Genomic DNA, 16,701 nt, shown 5'->3' on the forward strand with positions numbered 1-16,701 from the left:
AAGCCTAAAATAACTTATAAACTAGCTTTTGGAAAAACAATTTAGGCAAAGTGCGCTACAATTAGCTTATTTTTCGAGGTATTTTAGTTGTCATATTTGGCAAGTCAAAAAAATAAGGAAATTGAGTAAAACCCTTATATATGTTCTTGTTAATAAAAATAACTAGCCTATTTTTTTTTTTTTTTTTTTTTTTTTTTTTTTTTTTTTTTTTTTAAGAAATGACCACATTCTCTAGAATATCGTATTTCGAAGCGTATAATTTCGTTCAAGACTTGGGATCTGGAATACGATATTCCAGAATATTTATGATGTTCCGGAGTTAGGTGCTGGTTGGTGGGAACTTTGGTCCGGAATCTGACATCTCGTACGTTCTGGACTACAGTCCGGAATGACCGTACATTACAGAGTGATGTTCATGAGAGTCAGAATTACGGTATTTGTATGGTTTTGTTCTATATATGCAATATATTTGTGTGTTTGATACTTTTCAAAATGAGTATGTATACGAAATTTTTTCAAGTACCAGTTTCTAGTGGATGACAAAGGCAATGTATCGATGGATGTATGTAGTATCTTGCTACAGACTTCACATACTTTGGTGTAGATATAAACAATGATATCAACTTCGTTGGGATAGTTATGCTGGTTGCTTACAAGTCCAGGTTACACACTAATCAAATTTGTCTATCTTTTCAATGTCCTGAATCAAATATATTTATGTAGATTCTTGACGATAAGATGTCACATATATTCTTAGTTTTGTTAGCAGTATGCTTCCTACCATAATATAATTGTTTGTTGTTAATAATGTTATGAAAATTGGTACTAATCGATTTCTCGGGGAAAATCGTTCTGGTGGAAATGGGTCTTCAGGTGTTGGAAGTAACTAAATTTGTAATTTCCTACCTATGATAACCAACCATGTTCCTTCTTATAATGGCATTATAGATGGGGGTGATTGTTGTTTATGGTGACCCTACTGTTGATGTCGTTTGCGAATGATGAGGCAAAACTAATGATGTTGGTTGATGATGGTAATATAATTCCAGATGGAGAGCCAGTTGATCATTTTCAGAGTTGCATTGAATATGATGGGGATGATCCTGAAGGTGGAGAGGAGGAAACTGATCCCTTACAACCTCGAAAAACACAAGAGGTAAAGTTTCCTTTTTTATTTTTTCGATTCGAAGAAACACAAACCACCCATTGGGGTATACATGAACCTTTATTATTGCTCGAATCAGCTCAACAAAAATGTAAAGGGGACACAACGCACAACTATACTTCCCATTTGAAGTTATACAAACTCTTCAAAAGCAAAGAAGCACTTAAGCTAAATTTAGGATTCAAAAGTGTTAGTGAAGGGTTCCAATATAAAGTGAAAAAATCTACAAAAGAAAGGTTTGAAGCTGTTTGCTTTATGGATAATTATGATTGTTGGATACGGGCAACAAAACATAATACTACTCATACATTTTAAGTGGTTAAACTATCGGAGAAACACACTTGCTCAAACTGTAACATCCGAAAAACACAACCAATTTAAAATTTTCAAAGCAACCCTATTTTCATTAAAATGTTCACAAAAAGGTTTTCAATATAATTCATTTAAGTATTCCCAGAATCACGTTGTTACAAAATCATGAGGAACGGTACGATCGCGCCTTCGCCTTGCCACAGTCTCCTGAATAACCTGAAAAACATTAAACCACAACTGTAAGCCCGAAAGCTTAGTGAGATACCCCCAAAATACCAACCACGCATACGCCTTTCCAGGCCGTGACCTTCCGGTCCAAAACATATAAATCATACATAACAAAACGGATCATAGAACAATCATGCATATCGGGTCTATCGTGACTGGTCCGCCTTATCAGGCCTTCAGTCCGTCGGATCCATCCTCCGGGTCTAGTCATGTCCTCCGAGTCTACAGTGGGATTGGTCCGCCCGCATTGGGCCTTCAACCCACCTGGTCCACTCTCCGAGTCTACAGTGTGACTGGTCCGCCCGCATCGGGCCTTCAGTCATCCTGGTCCACTCTCCGAGCCTCGGCACGTCTGGTCCGCCCTCGTGGGGCCTACAGCCTATCCGGACCGCTCGCTGGGCCTTCGGAACAACCGGTCCGCCCTGGGTATCTTGGCCTACAGCACGAAGCAGGACCCGCCTCAACCCATCTCTAGTCCAAACAACCATGTGCACAAAACATACAGTCATATAACAGTCATATTCAACAAACCGAGTAAACAGATCACATAGCATATCATTACTATAACCGGCTACCGCCCTATTCGATCACTAGCATAGCATTACTCAGCATATCGAGAACTGACCTTTACAAGGTCACCTAGCATGTACCATCCTAACTACCAGGATGCAGACACAACCAGCACTAACATGATAAACGTAACTAACTCTCAATACAATAAAGGGCCGGCCTTGGTGCCTTAGACCCTGATGATATAGTGAGGATAACTCACCTCGAACTGACGGCTGAAAAGATAAGATCCCGCTGCTCCGAACTCTGACACAACCCTCCACTGAACATCAAACAATAACCCAATAAACTCCCATGATTACCAAAATACCCCTGGAAGACAACTGGTCAAATCCTTGGTCAAAGACAAGGTCAAAGTCAACCCCTGACTGACCCTACTCGCCGAGTCAACCCTATGACTCGCCGAGTCCCCATACTCAGAACTTCGCTTAACCCGCGACCTAACTCGCCGAGTCACCCCAAGACTCGCCGAGTTCAACGACTCTGAGTCCACTCGCCCTTGACTCACCGATTCCTTAAGATTCCCTTTCTACACGTCGAGTATCCCCTTTTTACTCGACGAGTTCCTCCTGGAAGAATCGTGGGGCCACCCCGACTCAACTCGCCGAGTCTGAAGAACGACTCGACGAGTCCCAGTTAATCTTCAAGCTACTCGCCGAGTCTGAAGAACAACTCGGCGAGTCCCTGCCATGCAGACGAGCAACTGCTTCCTGAATTACGTATGGTCCCGAGATATACAATAATGGGACTTTCTGGACTTCTAAACATCTTATTACTGGGGTATAAACGTCTGGGTAATAACATAATAACCCATCTAATCACTAAGTGGGTTTCATAAACCCTAGATTCGTATACACATCAAAATAACAGAAACGGTCCGAGTGTTACCTGAAAACGCACTCTCTGTGTCCCCCAAACCTCAGGACTCGATCCTCCTTGATATTCCTTTGGCTAAATTCTTCTTCTTCTTGCCTAACAAATTCTTCCAAGTTCCAATAGCTTTCTCCCTTGCTCTAGACGTCCACAACGATTAGGGTTCTTCTCAATCGACCAAAAAGACGGACAATGACGGCCTAAGGGCGTTATATACGATCCAAAACCGAACGGTTAGGGTTTCTGCTGAACAGCGTCGACTCGCCGAGTCCATATATGGACTCGTCGAGTCCAGTCGCGAACCCGCGACCAAGTCTGCGATCCTACTCGGCGAGTCTAGGCTCCAACTCGCCGAGTCCCCTCTTAAATCACCCCTAAAAACATAATTATATCAATATCTGAAATTCCGGGCTGTTACAACTCTCCCCCACTTAAATTAGGCTTCGCCCTCGAAGCCTTCGGCATCTCATCTTCAATCTACTTCCCACTCTGCGCCACTTGACCTTGACCGAACCAAGCCCCTCAAAGTACAACCATAGAACCAGAAGCTCACTTTCTCATCCCATACGGTGTTCCCACCACCTACTCAAACCGGCACCCACTGTACCCTCCGATAACCACACTCAACAACCGAGAATTACCCATGATGCCTTACTGTTCCTATTCTCATCTTCCATTTGACTCACATGGCTATAAAGCCACGCACCCTCGGATTCCTGATCCAAATTCCACCCTACCCTTACCATAACGACCGAAGGACGCATTCTTCCATTTCGGAGCAACTCCCCCGAGTTCTCTTATCGCAATCACACCTACATGCCGTTCTAGCTCTAGCACCCTCAGGTGCGGATATCCTGATATATAGACGATATCCTCAACATCCTTCCAGGATAAACCACTGATCATGATCTCACTGAGAGTCCAAAACTCTTGCTCTGCATCCCTTCCTAACTCCTCTCCCTGACTCCACGTCGCGATATTCCCTCTGCGCCCAAAGCAACATATCGAGTCGAATAACTCATATTCCGCCGCCGCAACACACTACTCAAGATCCTCGACGGACCACTGCGATCGCAACTCTGCACTGCCGCTTTCACCTCCGTGAAACCCCACTTGTCTGCCCAGCCCCCATGACAGGCACCATGGTGCTCATCCTACGCCACATTACCACTTTAGGGCGTACCCAATACCCATGCATTACCGCTACTCTGGCTCTTAGCACAAGGACTCTCAAGCCCATGCACTACCTTCACTGCTCAAGATCGCTAGCCGGGGCCAGACCTCCCAATGTAATCCCATCGCGACATACGCAACCCATAGCCTCTAACCGATTCGATATTACCCGCAGAGTCTTCAGCATGACTGGACCGCCTCCCCCGGGCCTTCAGCCAATCTGGACCACTCTCAGAACCTTCAGCCAATCTGACTGGACCGTCCTCCGAGCCTTCGGCCTGACTGGTACGCCTACCGGCCTTCAGTCTATCCGGACCGCTCCACAATCACTCATCATTCCAATTATCTCTTCGGGAAATCCTCCCGTGCATACCGTTCTAGCCCTCTAGGGGTTCCGAACTCTACCTCCATCATACATACTCGATCCCGGCCTGCACCCATGCCTTCCTCAATCAACTGCTCTAGGTCTGTATTTCGCCCCGCACGCCTACTGCTCCCCCATCCGAGCCTGCTCTCATCTGATAGAAATACCGCTGAATTCCCAAGCGGCTAAACAACCTCCCATGCCCAACGACCATCCAGGAAATTTCCAATTCTCCCCCACTTAAGACGCTGACAGAAAATCACCGGTCGCCATCACCGATCTCCCAAAGCACCTCGTAGGAATCAGCACATGCACTCCAAGTGCGTTTCACCAGTACCGACAACTTTCATACAAATCATGCTCCTACGCCGTACAACCCGCTCGAAAGCGACTCAATCTTCATCTTTCCATTCCTCAGATTGCAGAATCCAACTAGCCTCCAAACTAACACCGCATCCGCCACCAATCTTCTCAAAGATAATCAATGATGGCTTGAAGTACAATCCCAAAACCATAACGATCCCTCAAGGGACCACGAATACCACAAGAAACCCGAAACGCAATTTCCATAGCCAACCAACGAAACTAGCAGATACAATACTCCACAACAAGCATAAATAATTAAAACATCAGAAAGAAACATACCCGCAACAGCAAGCTGAAAAACACGACCCTAAGCCCTTGGGGGCTCCGCTCCACCCTGACCTCCACCTGTGATCCTCAGCGTAGCCGGTGCTGGAGCCTGCACCGATCCTGCAGCAATCTGTGGACAGTTGACCTTCAAATGTCCAACCTGATGACAATGATAGCATATCCTCAAATCCCGAACCGGCACCGACTGCCGACAATCCCTCGCATAGTGTCCCTCCTTCCCGCACTTGCAGCATGCTCCACCGGACTGACAAACCCCGGCATGACCCCTTCCACACTTACCACAGACGTGGCCACCCTGATCTCCCATCCTGAAATCAACGGTCTTAGACCGTTTCGTCGCCGGCTGCGACTGAACCGGAGCTTGCCTCAGCTCACGCATCTGTAACTCAATCTCTAACTCACGCCGCCTGGCGGCCTCCTGCAACTCCAGCAAAGTCCCGCACCTCTGCACAGACACAAACTGTCTGATATCCCTCTTTAGCATACTCAGATATCGGGACATCTGAGCCTGCTCCGAAGCGAACTCAGGACAAAACATCGCCCTCTCAGTAAACATCCTGGTGATTTCCGTCACCGATTCCGAATCCTGCTTTAGCTCCAAGAACTCCTGAGCCAACCTCTCCCTCTCGACCTGTGGAACATAGCGAGTACTGAACATCTCCCTGAACCGATCCCATGAAATCGCAGCCCTCTGTGCATCCGAATACGATCCCGTGGTCAATCTCCACCAATCCTTTGCTCCGAGCCTCAACAGGTTCAAAGCACACCTCACCCTCTGATCAGCAGGGCATGAACAAGTGAAGAAACATCCTTCCACATCTGATAACCACCTCATAGCAACGATCGGATCCTGAATTCCATCAAAAGTGGGAGGCTTCGTATTATCGAAGTCCCGATACTGAAAACCTCTACTGGCTCCTCCTCCTGCCGCCGCTACTGCTGCGGTAGCCGCCGCGGCAGCCGTCTCCGTGAGAGCCGCATAACGCTCATCAAAATACTCCACCATGGCGGTCTTGATCGACCCAAACAACTCTGGCAGCTCAGCCCGAATCAATGCGGCAACCTCATCATGCAGAATCTCGCGAATCCTCGCATCCAACTCGTGCGTACTCATCTGACTGACAACCTCTGGTTGTGCAGACCCATTTGGAGCTCCCTCTCCTGCTCCTGATCCTGGCCCGGATCCACCCCCAGCGTGCCCTGGAATCTCCATACTGAAAAATAAAACACCAATCTCAGACATATTCCACTAATCGGGAACCAGCTCTCATCCCAACCCTAGAGGTCATGATTTCCCTGATACGCGTATGAGTCCGTGCTTTCAGTAGTACGGGCCCATACTACCTTCCGCACCAACCCATATTTGTATGAAGTACTCCCACAACACCCTAGCGACACATATAACAACGCTCTATCCTCACCACTAGAGGAACACTAGAAATCTCTCGCAAGGAACTCTAGGCTAGCAGGCATCATAAATCAGGCCACTCATCAATAAATCCTGGAGATCCCTAGCCTAACTCTAGCATGCTGTTCTATCAAAGCTCAATAAAACAATTGCCATGTATGATATTTTGGGGTTACTTACTGGCTCCGGCTGATCGTACCTCCGCGTCCTCCTTTACTTGTTTTGAAAACCATTTTAATTTCTCTTTTTGAAAACTCTCCTCGATTTGAGACTGGAGTCACACAAGTGTTCCTCCAATTCACTCAAACCAAGGCTCTGATACCAACTTGTAACATCCGAAAAACACAACCAATTTAAAATTTTCAAAGCAACCCTATTTTCATTAAAATGTTCACAAAAAGGTTTTCAATATAATTCATTTAAGTATTCCCAGAATCACGTTGTTACAAAATCATGAGGAACGGTACGATCGCGCCTTCGCCTTGCCACAGTCTCCTGAAGAACCTGAAAAACATTAAACCATAACTGTAAGCCCGAAAGCTTAGTGAGATACCCCCAAAATACCAACCACGCATACGCCTTTCCAGGCCGTGACCTTCCGGTCCAAAACATATAAATCATACATAACAAAACGGATCATAGAACAATCATGCATATCGGGTCTATCGTGACTGGTCCGCCTTATCAGGCCTTCAGTCCGTCGGATCCATCCTCCGGGTCTAGTCATGTCCTCCGAGTCTACAGTGGGATTGGTCCGCCCGCATTGGGCCTTCAACCCACCTGGTCCACTCTCCGAGTCTACAGTGTGACTGGTCCGCCCGCATCGGGCCTTCAGTCATCCTGGTCCACTCTCCGAGCCTCGGCACGTCTGGTCCGCCCTCGTGGGGCCTACAGCCTATCCGGACCGCTCGCTGGGCCTTCGGAACAACCGGTCCGCCCTGGGTATCTTGGCCTACAGCACGAAGCAGGACCCGCCTCAACCCATCTCTAGTCCAAACAACCATGTGCACAAAACATACAGTCATATAACAGTCATATTCAACAAACCGAGTAAACAGATCACATAGCATATCATTACTATAACCGGCTACCGCCCTATTCGATCACTAGCATAGCATTACTCAGCATATCGAGAACTGACCTTTACAAGGTCACCTAGCATGTACCATCCTAACTACCAGGATGCAGACACAACCAGCACTAACATGATAAACGTAACTAACTCTCAATACAATAAAGGGCCGGCCTTGGTGCCTTAGACCCTGATGATATAGTGAGGATAACTCACCTCGAACTGACGGCTGAAAAGATAAGATCCCGCTGCTCCGAACTCTGACACAACCCTCCACTGAACATCAAACAATAACCCAATAAACTCCCATGATTACCAAAATACCCCTGGAAGACAACTGGTCAAATCCTTGGTCAAAGACAAGGTCAAAGTCAACCCCTGACTGACCCTACTCGCCGAGTCAACCCTATGACTCGCCGAGTCCCCATACTCAGAACTTCGCTTAACCCGCGACCTAACTCGCCGAGTCACCCCAAGACTCGCCGAGTTCAACGACTCTGAGTCCACTCGCCCTTGACTCACCGATTCCTTAAGATTCCCTTTCTACACGTCGAGTATCCCCTTTTTACTCGACGAGTTCCTCCTGGAAGAATCGTGGGGCCACCCCGACTCAACTCGCCGAGTCTGAAGAACGACTCGACGAGTCCCAGTTAATCTTCAAGCTACTCGCCGAGTCTGAAGAACAACTCGGCGAGTCCCTGCCATGCAGACGAGCAACTGCTTCCTGAATTACGTATGGTCCCGAGATATACAATAATGGGACTTTCTGGACTTCTAAACATCTTATTACTAGGGTATAAACGTCTGGGTAATAACATAATAACCCATCTAATCACTAAGTGGGTTTCATAAACCCTAGATTCGTATACACATCAAAATAACAGAAACGGTCCGAGTGTTACCTGAAAACGCACTCTCTGTGTCCCCCAAACCTCAGGACTCGATCCTCCTTGATATTCCTTTGGCTAAATTCTTCTTCTTCTTGCCTAACAAATTCTTCCAAGTTCCAATAGCTTTCTCCCTTGCTCTAGACGTCCACAACGATTAGGGTTCTTCTCAATCGACCAAAAAGACGGACAATGACGGCCTAAGGGCGTTATATACGATCCAAAACCGAACGGTTAGGGTTTCTGCTGAACAGCGTCGACTCGCCGAGTCCATATATGGACTCGTCGAGTCCAGTCGCGAACCCGCGACCAAGTCTGCGATCCTACTCGGCGAGTCTAGGCTCCAACTCGCCGAGTCCCCTCTTAAATCACCCCTAAAAACATAATTATATCAATATCTGAAATTCCGGGCTGTTACACAAACACACAACTACGTCCCCATCACAAACAAACCAACAAAAGAGTATTGGTTCTGATGAATTTCCGTAGGCGTCTTTGGTGCCGACTAGTTCTCGATGGCCTTGATTTTAGAAGGGTCTGCGTGTATTCCTTCTTTGCTAATGACGTGACCCAAGAGTTCGACTCTTATAATCCAAAATTCGCTTTTAGAGAACTTCACATTAAGCTTCTCTGCTCGTAGTGTTTCTAAGATCTGTCGTAAGTGTTGACTATGTTCTTCCTTACTACGTGAGTAGATAAATATGTCATTAAGTCCATGAACACCGCAGATGCATTGGTTAATCCGAAAGGCATCACTACAAACTCGTAGTGACCATAACGAGTTCGGAAGGCTGTTTTGGGAACATCTTCCTCTAAAACTCGTAATTGGTGATACTCAGATCTTAAGTCAATCTTTGAAAAGTAACTTGCTCCTTGAAGTAGGTCGAACAAGTCGTCTATCTGTGGTAGAGGGTATCGGTTCTTAACAGTAAGTTTGTTTAGCTCGTGATATCGATGCACATACGGAACGGTCCATCCTTCTTCTTCACGAATAAGACCGGTGCTCCCCTGGTGAGAAGCTTGGTCTAATGAATCCCTTGCTTAGCAGTTCGTTTAGTTGACTGGATAGTTCCTGCATCTCAGTTGGTGCTAGTCGATAAGGAGATTTGGCTACACGGGTAGCTCCTGGAATTAAGTCGATTCTGAACTCGACTTGACGTTGTGGTGGTAATCATAGAAGAGCTTTGGGAAAGATGTCGGGAAAGTCGAGGACTTCTGGGATGTTCTTTATGTCTTTCACCTTTTGGCTCACATCAACGACGTGAGCAAGGCACGCATGATACTCCTTTCGTAAGTACTTTCGGGCTTGAATACTCGAGATGATTCAAAGGTTCGTGCCTGGTTTATCGCCATAAGTAACTAGGGTTTCGCTATTCAGTAGATTACGATGAACGACTTTCTCAAAACACATGATGTCAGCACGATGAAGACTCAACCAATCCGTGCCGATAATGATGTCTAAAATTTTATTGAGACATGCATGAGGTCGATTTAAAATGAATAGTTATCTAGAGTTAGGGTGCATCCTATGTATATATCGTTAGTGCTCTCAGTCTTCCCGTTATCCATTTCTACGGTGAACGTTTCTTTTAGTGCTTGTGGTTGTTGTTTAATTAAGTGTTTAAATTTTTAATTCACGAAACTCCTCTCCGCTCCACTATCAAACAGTATACATGCATATGATTTATTGAGGAGAAACGTACCCGTGACCACAGTAGGGTCTGCCACAACTTCCTCATCGCCTATCACCAAAACTCTCCCAACTCCACCAGTATTCCCCACCTTTGGACAATTCCGTTTGTATTGCCCAACTTCACTGCACCCGTAGCAGGCCTGGCCTACTCCCATACCAGGGACCTGGGTGATTAGTCTTGCCGATGCCTTATAGAAACGGGTAGTGTGCCCTTTCCTGTTGCAGTTAGCACACTGCATCTCCTGACAGAGTGTAACGCCCGTAGATCAGGGCTAGTCAATTTAGAGACGATAGGCGTCAAAAAGTGAATTTTTGATGAAAGATTATTTAGAATGAATAATCTTAACTAAGTTGTAGTATATGTTACAAGGATTCCGTACATATAAAGAATGCCGAAATCCGAGTTATAACGAAGAAGTTATGACCTGTCGAAGTTTCGTGACAGAATCGACACGACATAGCGCGACGTAAAAAGTGAATTTACGTTAGAGTGATATTTAGCCTTAGCAATCTAAATGAAAGTCGTATAATACGTTAAACCATGAGCGTGCATAAAAAGAACGCCCAAATCTGACTTCGTATGAGGAAGTTATGATTTTTCGAAGTTTTGACTTAGCGGTATGCAGCCTGAAATACTCGATTTGAGATCGAGCGGTTTTTAGCCAAAACAATCTAACCGAGAATCGAAGATCTCGTTGTTGGTATCGAAGCGATGAAAAGTTAGGCGAGAACGGACGTCAAACGAAGAAGTTATGAATTTATAACGAAGTTTTCCTGTCCGGGCCTACTAAAAATAAATAATAAAAATACAGTCAAAATTAGCCGACGAAGTCTGAATGAAAGTTGTAGAGCGTAGTCTCACCTACACGTGGATATAAAGAACGTCGAAAACGGAGTTCGTATGAAGAAGATATGAATTTCCAAAGTTTATTAAATAATTAATATTTAAATTTAATTATAAAAGCCGGCATTATCCGAAGAGGAGTCACCGATCTGATCCGAGGTACGCCCCGCGTACTCGTGTATGCCCAGCGTACCCCGATGCATGCACCGCCTCGCACTCAAGTGACTTCGGATACGTAAGCCATGACGACCGAGGCAGTACGCCCCGCGTACTCTGAGGCTCCAGCCTCCTATAAATAGGATGCGAGGGCAGCCGACTCAATTGCTCTTTTTCTCTCTTCCCTCTTCCGTTTTGCATCGTTTTGCATGCCAGAAGTACCCCGAAGCCCCGGTATCTTTCCCGAGCCCCGAAGCAAGTCTCGAGGTCCCGAAGATCCCGAGAAGTAAGATTCCCGAGCCGAAGCTCTGCCCGCGAGGAGTCCGGTTTTTGTGAAGATCTTCCAGATCTGCCGAAGAATACTACTTCTACAAGCCGTAGTGCTGTCCGATCATCTTCTGATCAAGTGAGTGTATACTACCTTTCACAAACACGATAATAATACAAGTATGGTTTGAGTGTATTAAGTATATTGCTGTTTATACGTGTGAGTGTGTAGTTACTTTCTTCTAACACATAAATATTAAGTATTTGCTATAAAATACTTGCTATGTGTATAATATAAAGTTGTTTATATGTGTGGGTGTATAGTCCCTTTCATAAACACGGGTATAATACAAGTATTATTTGAATGTATTAAGTACATGTTTGGGAGAGTGTGTGGTTACTTTCTTCTAACACATAAATATGAAGTATTCGTTATAAAATACGTGCTATGTGTTTATATATTGTTGTTTATTTGAGATGAGTATGAAATGAATGTTTTATATAGTTTTTAAATGAGTTAAACAATATATGTATTCTATATCTACAAATGTGTTGGGTAGAACATGGGTAGATGAGATAGTTGGTATGTGATAAAATGATGAGGTATGAAAGATGATTAAGAATGATATTGGAAGATGCACCAATTAAAGAATGTCATAAAACTAGCAGATGCGCTTGAGAATAATATCGGTAGATGCACCAAGTAGTGAATGTCGTGATCTTGGCAGATGCGCCAAATAGAGATTGTCATAACAATATCAGATGCGCTTATAGGATAATCTTGGCAGATGCGCTTATAGGATAATCTTGGCAGATACGCTTATAAGATAATGTCGGCAGATGCGCCTAAAAGAGAATGTCATAAACCTGGCAGTCGCGCCTCATAGTGTATGACGTAATCCTAACAGAGGCGCTTAAAGGATGATGTTGGTAGATGCGCCTTATGTAGCAATAGATTTTGTGCTAATTCCTTGGGTCAATCCTTAGGAATGAATGAATGACGGGTAGTTGAATTCCTAGGGTAAAATCCTAAGAAAGATGATAAGGATGGGAAATTGAGTTGATTGTTTGATGGTTGAATATAATAACTATATTATTATGGGTTGAAAACCCTATATGCTCACCAGGCTCCCAAGCCTGACCCACTCAGTTTTCTTTGTATCACAGGTATCGATACGAAGATATATTTCACGGAGAGATTAAAGGAGATGTAAAATCTTTAGTGTAAATAATGTAAGTTCTGTTTATGCTTATGTGTCTGTATCGGAACATGACATCCCAAGATTTTGTTATATAATAAAAATACATTTCTTTAAAGAAATGCTTTGATAAATCTTTATCATATTTTGGGAACAAATTCTGCAACTGTTTTCTTTAAAAGATTACTCTGATTTTAAAAACCAAGCATAAACAAATCGGTCTTTTCTGGCCGAGAAATTGGGGATGTCACAGTTGGTATCATAGCATTAGTTTAAGCGAACTAGGAATTTGTAGGAAATTTCTAGAGTTAAACTTAGAATGCTAAGTAATGATTGTGAGGAGTGTGTCTAAAATATGTTAGGTAGTACACCTAAATTGACACAAACACTAGTTTATTTTAGGAATGATGCCTAAAATGCTTTTATGTGCTAATTGTTTTGTGTGATAGCTAAATTGATGCTATTATTTGTTCGGGTCTATGGTCTGTTGCCGACCGGATCTGGAAACCTTATGTGTTTAGGATTCTAAGCGTACGACTACGATATTAGAACTAGCATGTAAACGTTTCGGAGGGATAAGGAGATTTATACGTTTATCGTAAATGAAGCTTTCTTATCTTAAATTCTCGTTGGTACACCGAATGTCTGCTTGGATGTACAAAAGGTCATGGTGAAGACTTGTAGAGAATTGAGTAAATGGAGGAAATAAAGAAGGCTTATGATAGTGAATGACACCTATCGGAAGATATCGTAAGAGTGGTATCTTGCCTTTAGAGTATGTCTTATGAAATAAAAGTACGTTTAGAGGAGTACGGTACGTCTAAAGTACACCTTCGATTGGCAGGATGATGGAATGATTGGTGAAATTTTTGAAGTTGTCTCATCGTCTGATATTTTCATCACCAATCGAGTTGAAGTAGAGTTGATGATTGAAGATTGAGCAATGAAGAAGTCCTAGTAGAGTCTAGGGAAATTGTTTATGAATACGTGGACACATTCGTATGTGTTAAATTGTTTTGTGATTTTCTTGTATGGTGACTTGGTCGACTACGGGACAATACTTGGGATGAGTATGAGTAGGTGTGAAAGGTAGTAGATGCATATACTACTGGAAGCACAGGACTCGCACTTGGATCAGGGAAAGTCACAAGGTTACCAAGAAGTTAGTGATTGATTCCATTTTATTCTGGTATGTCATTACCATTGTTTCGGTAATGACTAGTAAGATGGTTCTTGTTCCGACCCTAGTGGTCATGTTTAAATTTGAGTTCGACTACGAGGAGTATGTTACGTGGTCTAGAGGACCAAGTTAGATGTAACATCTGACTTAAGTCAGAAGGTTGAAGTTAATGCGATTGATAGTGTCGCGCTCGTTGTTAAAAGAAGTTTGTAGGTAGAAATGCTACATGCTGAAATGTGATTATATCACATTAGAATATGAAGGAAGGTATATCCCATTTTGGAATTTAACTCTAAGAGACCTGAGTCTAAGCATTGCATCATTCGATGAGAGGTCAGTAGAGCACGACCCATCAGTTTGTTACAATAAATAAAGGAAAGTATTTATCATGAGAAGAAGAAGGAGTCCATAATAACGACTTATTTGGTAACTCGAGGGTTACGATTGAAAGTACAACATAGTACGATAAGCAGATGCAAGATTGGGCATCGTCTGCGGTCAAGAAAGCCATAGAGTTAAATACTCCTTCGAGGAAACATAAAATTTAAGGTTATTACCTAGGATGAATAGATAGCGTATGGAATCATTGTACAAGTTCTATTTTCGTTGATGATTCCGGGACGTAATCATCCTAAGGGGGAGATAATTGTAACGCCCGTAGATCAGGGCTAGTCAATTTAGAGACGATAGGCGTCAAAAAGTGAATTTTTGATGAAAGATTATTTAGAATGAATAATCTTAACTAAGTTTTAGTATATGTTACAAGGATTCCGTACATATAAAGAACGCCGAAATCCGAGTTATAACGAAGAAGTTATGACCTGTCAAAGTTTCGTGACAGAACCGGCACGACACAACGCGACGTAAAAAGTGAATTTACGTTAGAGTGATATTTAGCCTTATCAATCTAAATGAAAGTCGTATAATACGTTAAACCATGAGCGTGCATAAAAAGAACGCCCAAATCTGACTTCGTATGAGGAAGTTATGATTTTTCGAAGTTTCGACTTAGCGGTATGCAACCTGAAATACTCGATTTGAGATCGAGCGGTTTTTAGCCGAAAAAATCTAAACGAGAATCGAAGATCTCGTTGTTGGTATCGAAGCGATGAAAAGTTAGGCGAGAACGGACATCAAACGAAGAAGTTATGAATTTATAACGAAGTTTTCCTGTCCGGGCCTACTAAAACTAAATAATAAAAATAAAGTCAAAATTAGCCGACGAAGTCTAAATGAAAGTTGTAGAGCGTAGTCTCACATACGCGTGGATATAAAGAACGTCGAAAACGGAGTTCGTATGAAGAAGATATGAATTTCCGAAGTTTATTAAATAATTAATATTTAAATTTAATTATAAAAGCCGACATTATCCAAAGAGGAGTCACCGATCTGATCCGAGGTATGCCCAGCGTACTCATGTACGCCCAGCGTACCCCGATGCATGCATCGCCTCGCACTCAAGTGACTTCGGATACGTAAGCCATGACGACCGAGGCAGTACGCCCCGCGTAAGGCCGTACGCCCCGCGTACTCCGAGGCTCCAGCCTCCTATAAATAGGATGCGAGGGCAGCCGACTCAATTGCTCTTTTTCTCTATTCTCTCTCCCATTTTGCATCGTTTTGCGTGCCAGAAGTACCCCGAAGCCCCGATATCTTTCCCGTTTTGCATCGTTTTGCTGTTTATACGTGTGAGTGTGTAGTTACTTTCTTCTAACACATAAATATTAAGTATTTGCTATAAAATACATGCTATGTGTATAACATAAAGTTGTTTATATGTGTGGGTGTATAGTCCCTTTCATAAACACGGGTATAATACAAGTATTGTTTGAATGTATTAAGTACATGTCTGGGAGAGTGTGTGATTACTTTCTTCTAACACATAAATATGAAGTATTCGTTATAAAATACGTGCTATGTGTTTATATATTGTTGTTTATTTGAGATGAGTATGGAATGAATGTTTTATATAGTTTTTAAATGAGTTAAACTGTATATGTATTCTATATCTACAAATATGTTGGGTAGAACATGGGTAGATGAGATAGTTGGTATGTGATAAAATGATGAGGTATGAAAGATGATTAAGAATGATATTGGTAGATTCACCAATTAAAGAATGTCATAAAACTAGCAGATGCGCTTGAGAATAATATCGGTAGATGCACCAAGTAGTGAATGTCGTGATCTTGGCAGATGCGCCAAATAGAGATTGTCATAACAATATCAGATGTGCTTATAGGATAATCTTGGCAGATGTGCTTATATGATAATCTTGGCAGATGCGCTTATAGGATAATCTTGGTAGATGCACTTATAGGATAATCTTGGCAGATGCGCTTATAAGATAATGTCGGCAGATGCGCCTAAAAGAGAATGTCATAAACCTGGCAGTCGCGCCTCATAGTGTATGACGTAATCCTGACAGAGGCGCTTAAAGGATGATGTTGGTAGATGCGCCGCCTTATGTAGCAATAGATTTTGTGCTAATTCCTTGGGTCAATCCTTTGGAATGAATGAATGACGGATAGTTGAATTCCTAGGGTAAAATCCTAAGAAAGATGATAGGGATGGGAAATTGAGTTGATTGTTTGATGGTTGAATATAATAACTATATTATTGTGGGTTGAAAACCCTATATGCTCACCAGGCTCCC

The sequence above is a fragment of the Lactuca sativa genome, chromosome 6, assembly GCF_002870075.4.
Source record: "Lactuca sativa cultivar Salinas chromosome 6, Lsat_Salinas_v11, whole genome shotgun sequence".
In the NCBI taxonomy this organism is placed as follows: domain Eukaryota; kingdom Viridiplantae; phylum Streptophyta; class Magnoliopsida; order Asterales; family Asteraceae; genus Lactuca; species Lactuca sativa.